This window comes from Xenopus laevis, chromosome 6S (genome assembly GCF_017654675.1).
Source record: "Xenopus laevis strain J_2021 chromosome 6S, Xenopus_laevis_v10.1, whole genome shotgun sequence".
Classification (NCBI taxonomy): domain Eukaryota; kingdom Metazoa; phylum Chordata; class Amphibia; order Anura; family Pipidae; genus Xenopus; species Xenopus laevis.
This window is the reverse complement of record NC_054382.1, coordinates 127,056,207-127,070,089: the sequence shown is the minus strand read 5'-3', so window position 1 is coordinate 127,070,089 and position 13,883 is coordinate 127,056,207.

Here is a 13,883-nt window from a genome sequence, read left to right as displayed (position 1 = left end):
ATTCCCACCAGTCTGACCAGCAAGTAGTCAAGGAAGTTGTCAGGAGAAAGAAAGAGACTGCTCTGATGTTCTTCTGCTTAGGAATAAAATTAGAAACCTTTCTCAAATCTTTCCTAAGCAGAAGAACATCAGAGCAGCCTCTTTATTTCTCCTGACAACTTCCTTGACTACTTGGTGGTCAGACTGGTGGGAAAATGACCAGCAGGTGGCGCTGTTGTAACAAAATTCATTCATATTAACAGTACACGTATCCCTTAATATTTTGGAATTAAAAAAAAATATATAATGAATGTGCATTTCAAAAGTTCTTAGAATAGCCCCCTCATCAATTTTACATTCACTTATTTTAAAGGTTTCCTTATCCTTTAAAGGGCTTCAATATATTCTGAAACAACAACAACAAAGCGGTCACAAATAAGGATATACACTATCAAACAATGTTATCAAGCTGGTTCATTAAAAGGGAACTATCGTGAAAATTTAAATTTAATATAAGCTTCAGCATACTAAAATAAGAAACTTTCTAAATACAATCAATTACATATTCTGTACTGTTTCTGAAATAATCAAGTTTATCTTCACTATTCCTCTCTCAGTATCTGTTTCTTCATTCTCACTTCAGGCAGCAGTTGTGTGTGTCAGATATTCATTGACAGTTAGATCCAATATATCTTATAGGGGGGGCTCATTTTGCCTAGAAGATGTATTAGAGCTCACTCTATTAAACTCACCAGACATCATGTCTCTCTACATGCAGAATTTTTGCAACAGGCAGTTATTTTGTTAGATTTTGTTTGTACTGAAATCAGTTATTTGAGTGAGCTCTAATTCATCTGCTAGGAAAGGAAGCCCCCCTATAAGATATATTGGATCTAACTGTCAATGAATGTCTGACACCCAACTGCTGCATGAAGAGAGAATGAAGAGAAACAGATGCTGAGAGAGGAATAGTGAAGATAAACTTGATTATTTAAGAAATGATGCAGAATCTAATTGATTGTATTTACAAAGTTTCTTATTTCAGTATTGTGGTGTTTATACAAATGGCCTGTAGATGTCACTGTGCTCAAGACTTATACTGTGCATACTTTCTATACAGCTTGTGGTGTTAGAGTTGCTTACTGTTGTGTAATGACTGCATGAGCCTGCTAATAAAGCACGGTTATACTCTACTGATCCTCGGCTACCAAAACATAACAAGTATGCTGAAGATTATATTACATTTTCATTTTTGTGATAGTTCCCCTTTAATATCTATGTATATATCAATCTACATTTCCCCCATGAGCCATTTGTGCACCCTTGATTTGTGTGTGATCACAGAGCTAAAGGATGGACTAGACAAAAATATTCTGAAGCTGGTCAACTTTACAACAGCTAGAGGGATTTCCTTGGCTTTTTTGGGGTGTACTTAGAACTACTGTAACCTGCTAAAACATCTGTCCTTCTAGGGGTTTCTGGGACCAACAAAAATATGGAACTACAATGGGTGGCATTCATGGCTAGACTACATTTTGACCTGTAGGGACAAGAATATCAGGGGGTTGTTTACTATGGCCCTGGATGTGGGTCCCTTAGTTTTTTTTAAAAACCATATGTGGGTCAGGGCCTAATGCCTCCTGTAAGGTTGGAGTTGGAACAAGCTGTATACAGAAAGTCTAGTTTTCAGCATTCAAAGGTTGAAAGAGATTTTGTAGTCATATTCAGGCAAAAGGTCAGGGCAGGCAGCAAGTAGCAAAGTCAGGAGTCAAAGCAAAAAGGTCAGGATCCAGGAAAGAATTGTAGCTCACCCAGGAACACTCAAATGTTGAACCTATATTCGGGCATTTAACATTCTTTTATTTCATATTTGTTGCCATCGGGCGCTCCTTACAATGCATCAAGGGGTACTGAGTTAGGTATTGAGAGACTCATTTTAGTTGGAGATTTCTTTTACAACTATTCGAGAAAATAGCAGCAAAAAAATTGGGAAACTTCTCAAAATGTTGCAAAGAATAGAACGCTATAGCCACAACGTCACTCATTTCTCAACACAACTTTATGAGACCTTTATTAAATTGAGATAATATAAAAGCTAAAAAGTGAAAATCGCACCACCTCTGAGACCCCCAACTTTTGCAACCAGGTGAGTGGCACCAAGCTAAGCTCTTGCAGGGAACCTCAACATGCTAATAGTAGCTGTATATACTGTATTTGTAACATGATCTGGGGCAATTAATATGACTGTACCTTCATAAAATATTTAGAGGCCATGCTCTGGGCAGGAAGAGTAGCAAGTACAGTAGAACATTATGGGTGCAGCAGGAATAGATGGAGACAATAAGACACAGAGTCAGATTGGAGGTTCCGAGGCCGACTGAGGCTTCTGCCACAGGGGTCCCCACTTCCACCCAGGGCACCCCTAGCCCAGCCACAACCCCCCTTCAGGGTCCCACCCCTCAGCTGCAACCCCCCTTGCTGGTTCCGATACCCCATGTACCTGTTCTCTTGCAGTGACCACAATTGGGGGCCAGTAGAGAGGTCAGGGGACTAGTGATGGGCAAATAAATTCACCAGGCCGCGTTCAACGTATGTCCGACGTATGTCAGAAAAAGTCGCTCATGTCAAAACCGTTGCGCGTCAACGCTATTTGGAAGCCCATTAACTTTAACGCCAGCTTCAAATTAGGATTCGGTTCGGTATTCGGCCGAATCTTTCACAATGGATTCGGGGGTTGGGCCGAATCCAAAATAGTGGATTTGGTGCATCACTAGTTTTTTCGGAACACTAATAACAATGAGGCGGCATTCTTTGTACCGTCCCAAGTTATATAAACAATGGAAGCCAACAAAGTCTGTTTTACCACAGTTCATGGCACAATTATAGACAGCCTTGGATAAATCTGATCAAATGTGACCTCTTGTATGAACATTGAAATAATGACATAACTAGATAATGACCTCGGAGACATTTACATTTAAATGACAAGTAAAGGAAATGGGGTCGAGAGCACGTGACGAGAAGTGAAGTTACGGGAAGAGCCACACCGAGAGTTAACGTCAACTTTACAGGAAATGTGGTTTTTAGCCCAGGAGAGGTTTTACATTTCTTTACATGTCATAGATCAGCTTTGTATCTGGAACTGAAAAACCGACCTTTATTCTTAATTTCTATACAAGGTTCTCTTGTACTCATCGTGCTCCTTATTTGCTAAAGACACGTGCGCTCCCTGAATGTCACAGCCCGGGATGTGGATTTGTACAAACTCTTTATAGAACACAGAGATGCACTTTGCAGAAGAGACATTTCAGCATGAGGCTTTGCACATTGTTTCACCTTAAATTTCCTTTCATCTTCCCGAGCCCTCAGAGCCCATATAGTCAGGCACCACAGAACAATGTGCGGGTTCTTTGCTAAGTTGATTTTTTATTTTGACAGATAATAGGAAGGTTTTCATGTTTCCCAACACCGCCAGGCATAAGGAAAGCTAATCATTTCTGTGCCTTTGAGGGCACAGTCTCCATTCGATGTCACCTGTAAATCAGCGGAGAAATCTCTGCCACTTCTGAACTAGCGGACAAAGAGGGAACGTGGAAGTGCAAAGTGCAGGGGCCGTGTGACATTGTACATTCAGGGCATGTGGGCAGAACAGGCTGCACATCATTATAAGTGTATATATATTCCACCAAGCCCCTTGATATTTGCCCAGAATAACCAGAGTCGGACTGGGCCAGCGGCTACACAGCAGCTTGTTTATATAAACTATAGTAGTACTTATCTGTTATCTACTGTGTATCCTGTGCTTGAATGGCTGCCCCCATGGCTACACAGCAGCTTGTTTATATAAACTATAGTGGTACTTATCTGTTATCTACTGTGTATCCTGTGCTTGAATGGCTGCCCCCATGGCTACACAGCAGCTTGTTTATATAAACTATAGTAGTACTTATCTGTTATCTACTGTGTATCCTGTGCTTGAATGGCTGCCCCCATGGCTACACAGCAGCTTGTTTATATAAACTATAGTAGTACTTATCTGTTATCTACTGTGTATCCTGTGCTTGAATGGCTGCCCCCATGGCTACACAGCAGCTTGTTTATATAAACTATAGTAGTACTTATCTGTTATCTACTGTGTATCCTGTGCTTGAATGGCTGCCCCCATGGCTACACAGAAGCTTGTTTATATAAACTATAGTAGTACTTATCTGTTATCTACTGTGTATCCTGTGCTTGAATGGCTGCCCCCATGGCTACACAGAAGCTTGTTTATATAAACTATAGTAGTACTTATCTGTTATCTACTGTGTATCCTGTGCTTGAATGGCTGCCCCCATGGCTACACAGAAGCTTGTTTATATAAACTATAGTAGTACTTATCTGTTATCTACTGTGTATCCTGTGCTTGAATGGCTGCCCCCACGGCTATACAGCAGCTTGTTTATATAAACTATAGTAGTACTTATCTGTTATCTACTGTGTATCCTGTGCTTGAATGGCTGCCCCCTTGGCTACACAGCAGTTTGTTTATATAAACTATAGTAGAGTTTCTGAATCCAACACACCAGTTTAGCAGTGCAGCTCAACAGTACTTATATTTTCATTACTTTAGGACACTTTCTTTTTTGGTGTTACTATTTCTTTAAGATAGATGGGGCGCGCTGGTGTGGGGGGGGAGGCATTGCAGATGGGGCTGTAGGGGGCCCAGGGGGGTGATGCGGTAGCCCCAGTAGGCCCAGACCCCCCAATACGATTCTGAGAATAACCCATGATATAAGTCATTTGAGACTGTTCCATGTTTAGGAATTGGTACAGGTACCGGACCTGTTATCCAGAATCCTCGGGACCTGGGGGTTTTCCGGATAATGGATCTTTCTGTAGTTTGGATCTTTATATTTTATGTTTACTAGAAAATTATGTAAACATTAAATAAACAAAATAGGCTGGTTTTGCTTCCGATAAGGATTAATTATATTTTAGTTGGGATCAAGTACAAGCTACTGTTTTATTATCACAGAGAAAAAGGAAATCATTTTTCAATGTTTGGATTATTTGGATAAAGTGGAGTCTACGGGAGATGGCCTTTCCATAATTCGGAGCTTTCTGGATAACAGGTTTCCAGATAACTGATCCTATACCTGTACATCATTAAGTCAAATATACTGGAAAGGTTAGTTAGGAATCCATCATGGAACCCCTAGTATTGCATGTGAGGTTCTATACACAGCCTAACCTATGCATTGCCAGTTGGCTAATTGCTTTATTTTGAATATTTGGATTTAGAGCTCACAATTAGTGATGGGCGCCAGGCGCACGGCAAATTCCCATGACTCGCCACCGGCAAATAAATTTGCGAAACCGCCGTGAAAATTCGCCTGTGAAAATTCGGCGGCGTAAAAAAAAATTGGACGCCGGCAAATGATGCGCCGGCATCCAAAAAATGGACGCCAGCATTACAAACGAGACGCCGTGCCGTTTCGCAAATTTTTTGCCGTATCGCAAATTTCGAGGGGAATTCGGGAATTTTTCGGCGAAGTGAAACGCCCCAAATTCGCCCATCACTACTCACAACTGGCTTACTTGCTGCTACTGAAGACCCTACCTTATAACTCTTGACCAACGTCTGTAGCTTGGCAACAGCAGCAATGTCCATGATATAACAACCCAACCAACCCAAAGGGGAATTTGCATTATACAAAGGGGAAAAAGTCCACAGCATCAAAATCCCATCATCAGGATCAATTTCATAAATTACACCCCTCCCCATTTCACGTTCACTGTCATCTTCTCAGGGAAATATAGAGAATTTGTCTTCATTAAAACAAGAATGGCTCAAAATCTCTTCAAAGTAAATGACTTGCAAATGTCTGGCAGACAAAAGAATGATTATGGAGCTAAATGAAAGCGTTGTTATGTACTTCAGCGGATCTCTAGAGGGCCGTACATCAGAACGGAATGAAGTGTCTCTTTTCCTTCGTGTTTGGGCTTGCGGCACTCTTTATGGTTATGAAGGGATAAAGGGAGTCGAGTGAGACATTCAGCATATTTGCAGCATATAACATTCTGTTCTTTTATGTCCAATAAGTGTTCAGTATAAAGGACACCAGCACTTTCCTGCTCCTGCCCAGCCTGTTGTCAAGCTAAAAGCTAAAGAGCCATAGTTCTTTCTACTTAAATGTTCTTAAATTGTGGGGAATTGGGAATTTCTTTTGCACCTTCACTCCAGACAGTCAGGGCCCCAACACTGCAAAGTAGAAGCATGGGATGTGGTCTTCATCCAACAAGTCTCCATAGCCCCACAGTATGATCCAATAGCTGACCATCCGTTCGATTTGGTCCATTGCATGGGAGGTCAAAGGCAAATATCCACCGATTTGATGACCTCATCAAAGGATCCAGCATAGGGTCAACTTTGCACAGAATTTAAAACTATGGTAACCAGTGGCTTATAGAATTGCCACATGGGTGGATATTTGGTGTTTTTAGTAGGCCAAAACACCTGAAATCCAGCTCAATCGGAATATAGTGCTTGGGCTACTAGATGAGTTCTTGTGTTCAGCAGGGGCAAGTAGCACTTGCAATTACTATATACTATACTATACTATATAGCTATCCAATGAAAGGCATCGGTTTAGTGCCATGGTTTAATTTTTTATATAGGCACTTGAGGGCATGTGCCTAAGCTTTGGGGGGGGGGCCTTCTCGTACCTATTTATAACTAGAATCCCCTTTTTAATTTTGAATTGCCCCGCTGGCAGCAAAGCTGGGAAGGAATTGACTTACCCTTATTCCTAGGCCATCACCTCGTGCGGCAACTGGGAAGGGGATGCAACGACTTGCAGGGTCATGCTTAGAGCAGCTGGGAGTGGGACTATTTAGTTCGACTTTTTCCTGCTTTTATCGATATCTAAAATGCGGTAAACCTTATCTTTGTAGTTACCTGAATGTTAATCTGCCTTTGTTCAAGTCTACAATCTGCAGTGCAGACTACTGTCCTCTACCAAGGCCCAAACAGACTTTGTCATTTTACGCTGTATTGCCCTACGGAGTTGTCTAACAGAATTAAAGTTTAGAACCCAGGGACACCAGGAAAAATCCCGGTGGCCCCCGGCCTCATGGGCCTCCACTGGCCCATACGCGCTCTCCAATCAGCTGGCCCCCCCAAAAAACAATATGCGGCCTGGCGTAGCAGCTTTTTCACATGTGCACAGTACGCCAACGTTCGCGCATGAGGGGGCCCCAGAAGTTTGGAACCCGGTGAGCCACCAGTGATCCAGTCTGACCCTGTCAGGGCCACATGGGACTCCATTCTGGAAGCTAATGGATACTTACATTCTACTTCTTCTTCAGGAGCCCTTGCTCCAGCATGAACACACTCCCCATAGTGTGTTCCATAGTGTGTTCATACTGGTGCCAACACAAAGGATGGAAAACAAGAAAAGCCTGCGCATGGAAATCGGCCTGTGCATTTCAGCAGGCTGCTTTTGGCCCCGTGTGGCCCTAGCCTAAAAGTTGGAAGTTTCCATTAGCTTCCAGAATGGGTTGTTGTTCAGTTCAAGGGGCACAGAATCCTCTTATTGGGGGTGTGGTGGGAGGGTGTGGCACTGTTCATAGCAGGGAAAACTCCCTAAATTCTCTTATAAAACCCAAATTAAAGTGGACCTGTCACCCAGACACAAAAAGCTGTATAATAAAAGTCCTTTTCAAATTAAACATGAAATCCAATTTCATAGCTGTTGTAAGCTCATTTAAAAATCTCAGCTGTCAATCAAATATTGTCTGCCCTTCCTCTATGCCTTAAGCTCGCCATAGACGCAAAGATTTGATCGCACGAATCTCCATTTCGTATAATTTCCCCGGCCGTGTGTGGAGTGTCGCGACATTTTTCGTGCCATGGCGATTGGTCGTTCAGACAGGTTAGAAAATTTCTGTCGGCTGCTGATAATATCTCTGCAGGTATTGCCAATATCAGTGGGAGACTGTCACCAGTTTTTGTCGGACATAACTTTCGTACGATTGCTGTCAGGGGCAGAACATTGTCTGATCTGTTCTTTTACTACTTTATTTGATCTGAATGGTTAGTGGTAGGTCGGGAGGTGGCACCGAACGATAGTTCTATGGCCAACTTTAGGCATAGAGACAGGGCAGACAATTACTTTCACTTTACATTCATCACTTCCTAGATGTCACTGCTCTCCCCACATTCCCCCGTTCTCTTCACCATTTAATTGTGTAGCCAGGGCATGGGGATGGACATCAGGTCCCCCATTCTGGTGCACAAACAAGATTCTGAGATGATACAAGACTTGTCTTAATAAGTGTCCACAAAATGGCTCCTGTCTTCTTGTGAATTCCCACACTGAAGGAAACAAGATTCAAATAATTTATTTAGTGCAATTAAAGTTGATTTTGCTTGACTAATGTGATAAAATAGGATTTTGAATAATTTTTTTGGATGACCGGTCCCCTTTAATATACTGTATATGACCAAATAAAATGTTACTATTTCCCTATGGTTAATACATTAAAGGGTATGTAAAGTCTAAAATAGAATAAGGCTAGAAATGATGTATTTTGTATACTAAATATAAACATGAACTTACTGCACCACAAGCCTAATCAAACAAATAATTTATGCTTTCAAAGTTGGCTACAGGGGGTCACCATCTTGTAACTTTATTATACATCTTTGCAAGACTAAGACTGTGCACATGCTCAGTGTGGTCTGGGCTGCTTAGGGATCGTCATAAACAAAGCTGCTTGAGTTCTGCATGGCTGGGAAGTAAGGCGGGGGCTCCCCCTGCTGTACATAAGTATGATTGTTTCCCTGCTCAGCAGTTAGGGACCGTATGACAATTCCTATCCACAGCAGTAAATGAAGGGAGAATTTCACTGCATACAGTCAGGTTTCTTATAAAAACGGTACACATTTTTTAATTAAAGAATATTGGAGATAGGTTTCTTTTTCATTAAAGAAAGTAAAAATGTGATTTTATTTTTTTGCCTTTACATGCCCTTTAAAGCTGTTGGAAAATCAAAGCAAAAATAGTCCATATTGATTAGTTTGCAAAATGTCAGTATTTTCTCTTTTCAGAGCTGGGGGGCTCTGGACTCCTTTGCTGTAGGTCCCAAACATCTACCACCATCCAATGAACATCAACCTAGGAGCACAGCGTAGCACTGTATTAGCTATTTTGATATTATCACTAAGCTTCCAGGAGCTGTCACTTATTCAGGCATTTCTAGGCATATTTACTTTTAGTCATTAATTAGTGTTAACAATATATACAAACTGAATGCCAACAAGCCTTTATTATCTAATTAACAAACATTTCGCAAACGATCCCCCGTCTGTGGCTAATCATGCCACGGCTTTGGGTTAATACATCTCCTTGTGAAGCCCAGATGTCTACCTGTCCTTTATTTGGAGTTGGCAATGACAAGATCCATTCCATCAATACAGGAGGCCAAGCAGAACATCAATGAGCCTGGTATCCTTTCTGAAGCATTATGTATTAATTAATCTACAATTCCAAACAAGCAGCCCATAATTAATGGTAATATTTGTAGGGTTTGAACTGTAAAGCTGAAACCCTCTCCTGAGATCTGCGAGACAATCCAGCATGACCACATAATATGAGAAAAATACCTCCAAAGTGTCTACATCTGTCACATTGACTTTCAGCCAAGATGTAGATTAACAAACAGAATACATTTGGCTGGAACGAAACCCTCCCTAGATGCAGTTCCTCATGTATATACATTTCTCATGGCTCGCTGCCATTTCTGCTCTTGGTGTTCCATCTAATCAGCAACTCAGCTTTGAAAATTAGGGTCCTAACATGCTCATATGGATTGCCTAAGGTTTAATTAACGATATTGGTATATAACATTACTTCCAAGAGATTAGTCTCAGTCTGCCACTCAAGTCCACTTAATTGTCTTTGAAAAGCATGGCCTAATGCTAGACAATGTCATATATTTTATCTGTCAAGTGAAGCTTGCCCATTTCTCTTTGCCAAAAATTTGCTAATCTGCAGAAAAATTCCCAAAATGAGATTATGCCAAATGCATTAGCGTCAATGGGTGTTTTTTTTTTTTGGCACCATTTATTCTTGCTCCAAATGCATTGGAGTCCGGAATTTTATTCTCACGTTTTTACCATAAATAAAAAAAATCATGATATTTTATTTCGGTGAAACTGCATGGAGATATCCTTGCACAGGTTTGGGATTTTTTGCTGCAAATCTGTCTCAGGCGAAGAAAAAAATACAGCCATTTTACTGAGCTTGCATGGAGTTATTTTCTGTTATTGATGGGTTGCTCTTTACTCTGGAGGAGTTGGCTTTGGGATTAAAGGGGTAGCATACCTTGCTACAACCAAAAATGAATAAGCTTCTGTTTGCCTTTTTGTCTTGTTTAGGTCAAGAAATAACTAAAAACATAAATTGTTGTGGAGATTCAGTTACTGGAAGCAGGGCCGCCATTAGAAATCACGGGGCCCCGTACAACAAAATATCCCGCCCACTCCACATCGCAGTTAAAAGACCACACAGACATCAGCCCTAAAAAAAGTAAACCCCCCCCACACAAGTTATAAAAAGCTATTGATGGTCAGGGCCCCCTTATAAAAAATTGGGGCCCCAAAAAAAAATTTGTAATTTTTTTTTTTTAAACCATTGGTGGCAGGGGCCCCCTTATAAGTTAAAAAAAACTTGGGGCCCCAACAAAAAAAAAAGTAAAAAAAACAAACATTGGTGGCAGGGGCCCCCTTATAAGTTAAAAACAAATTGGGGCCCCAAAAAAAATTTGAAAAAAAAATAATTTTTTTTTGAAAAAAAACCCCATTGGCGGCAGGGGCCCCCTTATAAGTTAAAAACAAATTGGGGCCCCAAAAAAAAATTTGAAAAAAAAAATTTTTTTTGAAAAAAAAAAAAAACTGGTGGCAGGGGCCCCCTTATAAGTTAAAAACAAATTGGGGCCCCCAAAAAAAATTTGAATGAAAAAATAATTTTTTTTGAAAAAAAAAAATTGGTGGCAGGGGCCCCCTTACAAGTTAAAAAAAAATTGGGGCCGCCAAAAAAAAAACCCAAAAAAATAAACAATGGTGGCAAGGGGCCCCTTACGAGTTAAAAAAAAAAATTGGGGCCCCAAAAAAAAATGTTTTAAAAAAAAGATTGGTGGCAGGGGCCTATAGAATATTAAAATAATACATTGGTGGCCAGGGGTTTAAAAAAAAAAAATACACAAACTGGTTTTCAGTAGAATTGAACTCATTGCTTCAGTACTTCAACTTCGCCTCCTTTCGTGACTTCGGGTCTTTTCACCGCTTCAGGACTTCAATTTCGGCTGTTTCCGTGACTTCGGGTCTTTGCGCTGCTTCAGGACTTCGGCTGTTTTCGTGACTTCGGGTCTTTTCGGCGCTTCGTGACTTCGGGACTTCGGCTTTTTCCATGACTTCGGGTCTTTTCGGCACATCGGCTTCGGCTTTTCGGCACTTCCGCATTCGGCAACGCAAGAGGCAAGACGTACGGCTCGGGCGCTCGTAAGGGGGGCCCGGATCTTCAAAAAATGCAGCGCTGCCGGGCCCCCCTTCATGCCTGGGCCCGGTACGCTTGTCCCCCCTGTCCCCCCCTGATGGCGGCCCTGACTGGAAGCCACTTGTGGCAAAAGACAAACTTTATTGGACACAAGCTCTGTGGATTCTGAACTCACAAAGAACCCCAAACAAAGGAATCACAGAGTTTTTATAGACTTGGGAACATATGACATGAGAACATACGAGTATGGGAATGAAAGGGAGTTACCATTGGGAGAACATCGAGATATTGCTCCACAGCAAAGAAAAACAAAGAACTGATCTTACATCCAAACAGGTGGATCTGCCCTCAAGGCCAGGGTACTAATAATCAAGACTAACTTGAGAACACAATCCATGCAAGTTAGGGGAGCTCCAGGGGGAATCTGCATACGTGGAATTGTATTCTTTTTCAATATGTTTAGCACAAACCTGATTCACTGAAGTCAAGTTGAAACAAGGGGGTGTAAAGCTTTAAATGATCCGCCTTTGGTAAGGAAGCTCTGGAATGTTTGTGTGCCTACAGGATCCATCTTCATCTGGGAAACATAAAGTGAACGATTACCTTGTACGTGTCAGGATTATTATGTAGGATGTTGGTCATTTTTTCAGTGACCCTGATACAGCTTCATTTGCTTTTAGCGTAGGTAACAGGAATGGCTGGAAAAAAAAGATGAATAAATGCAAACAAAGATTCTCTCAGCTTACAGTGTATTTCCATTATAAACCAAATAAAACAATACAGACACTGGAAAAGGTGATTGGCAGAGTCGGAACTAGACGTAGGCCTTATTGGCAATGCCGGCCAGGTGGCAACCCAAGCCAGAACCATTATTGCTGAAGCCCTGGGTGCTGCCACATGACCTCCCCCAGCCCTTATTGATGCCTGAAAAGATAAGACCAAGGTATTTTCTGAATGAGGGGGTGGATGGTTGTGGTGTTGGGTGGACCTCATGGCTGGGGTGTAGATCCTGGAGGGATTGTGTGGGGGCTCCTAAGGCAGCAGTCCTGGTTGGCTCAAGGGCCATCCAATCCAACACTGCAGAAACAGTACCTAGCAGTAGTAATGAACAAATACTAGGGATGCACTGAATCCACTATTTTGGATGTGGCCGAACCCCCGAATCCTTCTCGAAAGATTCGGCCAAATACCGAACCGAATCCAAATCCTAATTTGCAAATGCAAATTAGGGGTTAGAAGGGGAAAACATGTTTTAGTTCCTTGTTTTATGACAAAAAATAAAAAGATTTCCCTCGCCACCCCTGATTTGTATATGCATATTAGGATTCCGATTCGGTTCGGCCGGGCAGAAGGATTTCGGCCGAATCCGAATCCTGCTGAAAAAGGCTGAATCCTGGCAGAATCCCGAACCGAATCCTCGATTTGGTGCATCCCTAACGAATACATTTGCAAGGAGCAAATTTGTGCCTAATTTCCACGTTTCATCACCAGCAAATAAATTCACAAAACTGCGGCATAAATTTGCCTGCAAAAAATCTTGGCGTCCGCATAGTCGCACGCATAAAAATTGTCGCATGTCAAAATTAATCGGACGCTGGTGAGGAAGGGACATTGTATCACATATTCTGGACATGTCCTCTCTTGGTGGAGTATTGGAAGGGAGTTTTAGCATTGCTTGAGCCTCTGCTGGGCCGTTCCTTACACTTAGACCCGCAAACATTCCTTTTAGGGAAACCATTTCCCAGATTAAAGAACCCTGTTCAGAAACTGGCCAACCTTATCTTAACTGCAGCCAAACGTCTTTTAGCACGACACTGGAAGTCTCAGAGAGCTCCTTCGGCCAACGAACTCAAAACAGCCATCCAGGATGTGAGGCGGATGGAATACTTGGCTGCCCTACACAGATCCCAGTTGATGCTCTTTGATAAAGTATGGTCGCACTGGGACTTGATCCATACTATTTCTACCTGACTTCCATCCCACCTGCAGCTGCCCATTCCCTCAGGGATACTATCGCTCTTGAGTCTATATACCCTCCTCCTTTTGTGTAAGCAGATGGTCCTCTCCCCTGATTCCCCCGGGCTCAAATGGTTTACGGTTTGGTTATATTTTTTTTTATTATTTTTTTTATTTTTTTTTTATTTTTCTTGTTCCTTTCTTAATTTTTGATTACTGTCCACGATGCTAGGCTCATATCCATTCCTAATGCTTCTGTCTCCATGCCACGAGGTGTGCGCCCACGGGCGTTATTCAATGGAATTTTCTCATGCGATTGTGTATGCCTTGTTGTTAGGCCACTGACTCTGTTGTGAGTAAATGAGTCTGCAATGTGATGATATGCAATGCTTTGTTAAAACTTCAAAT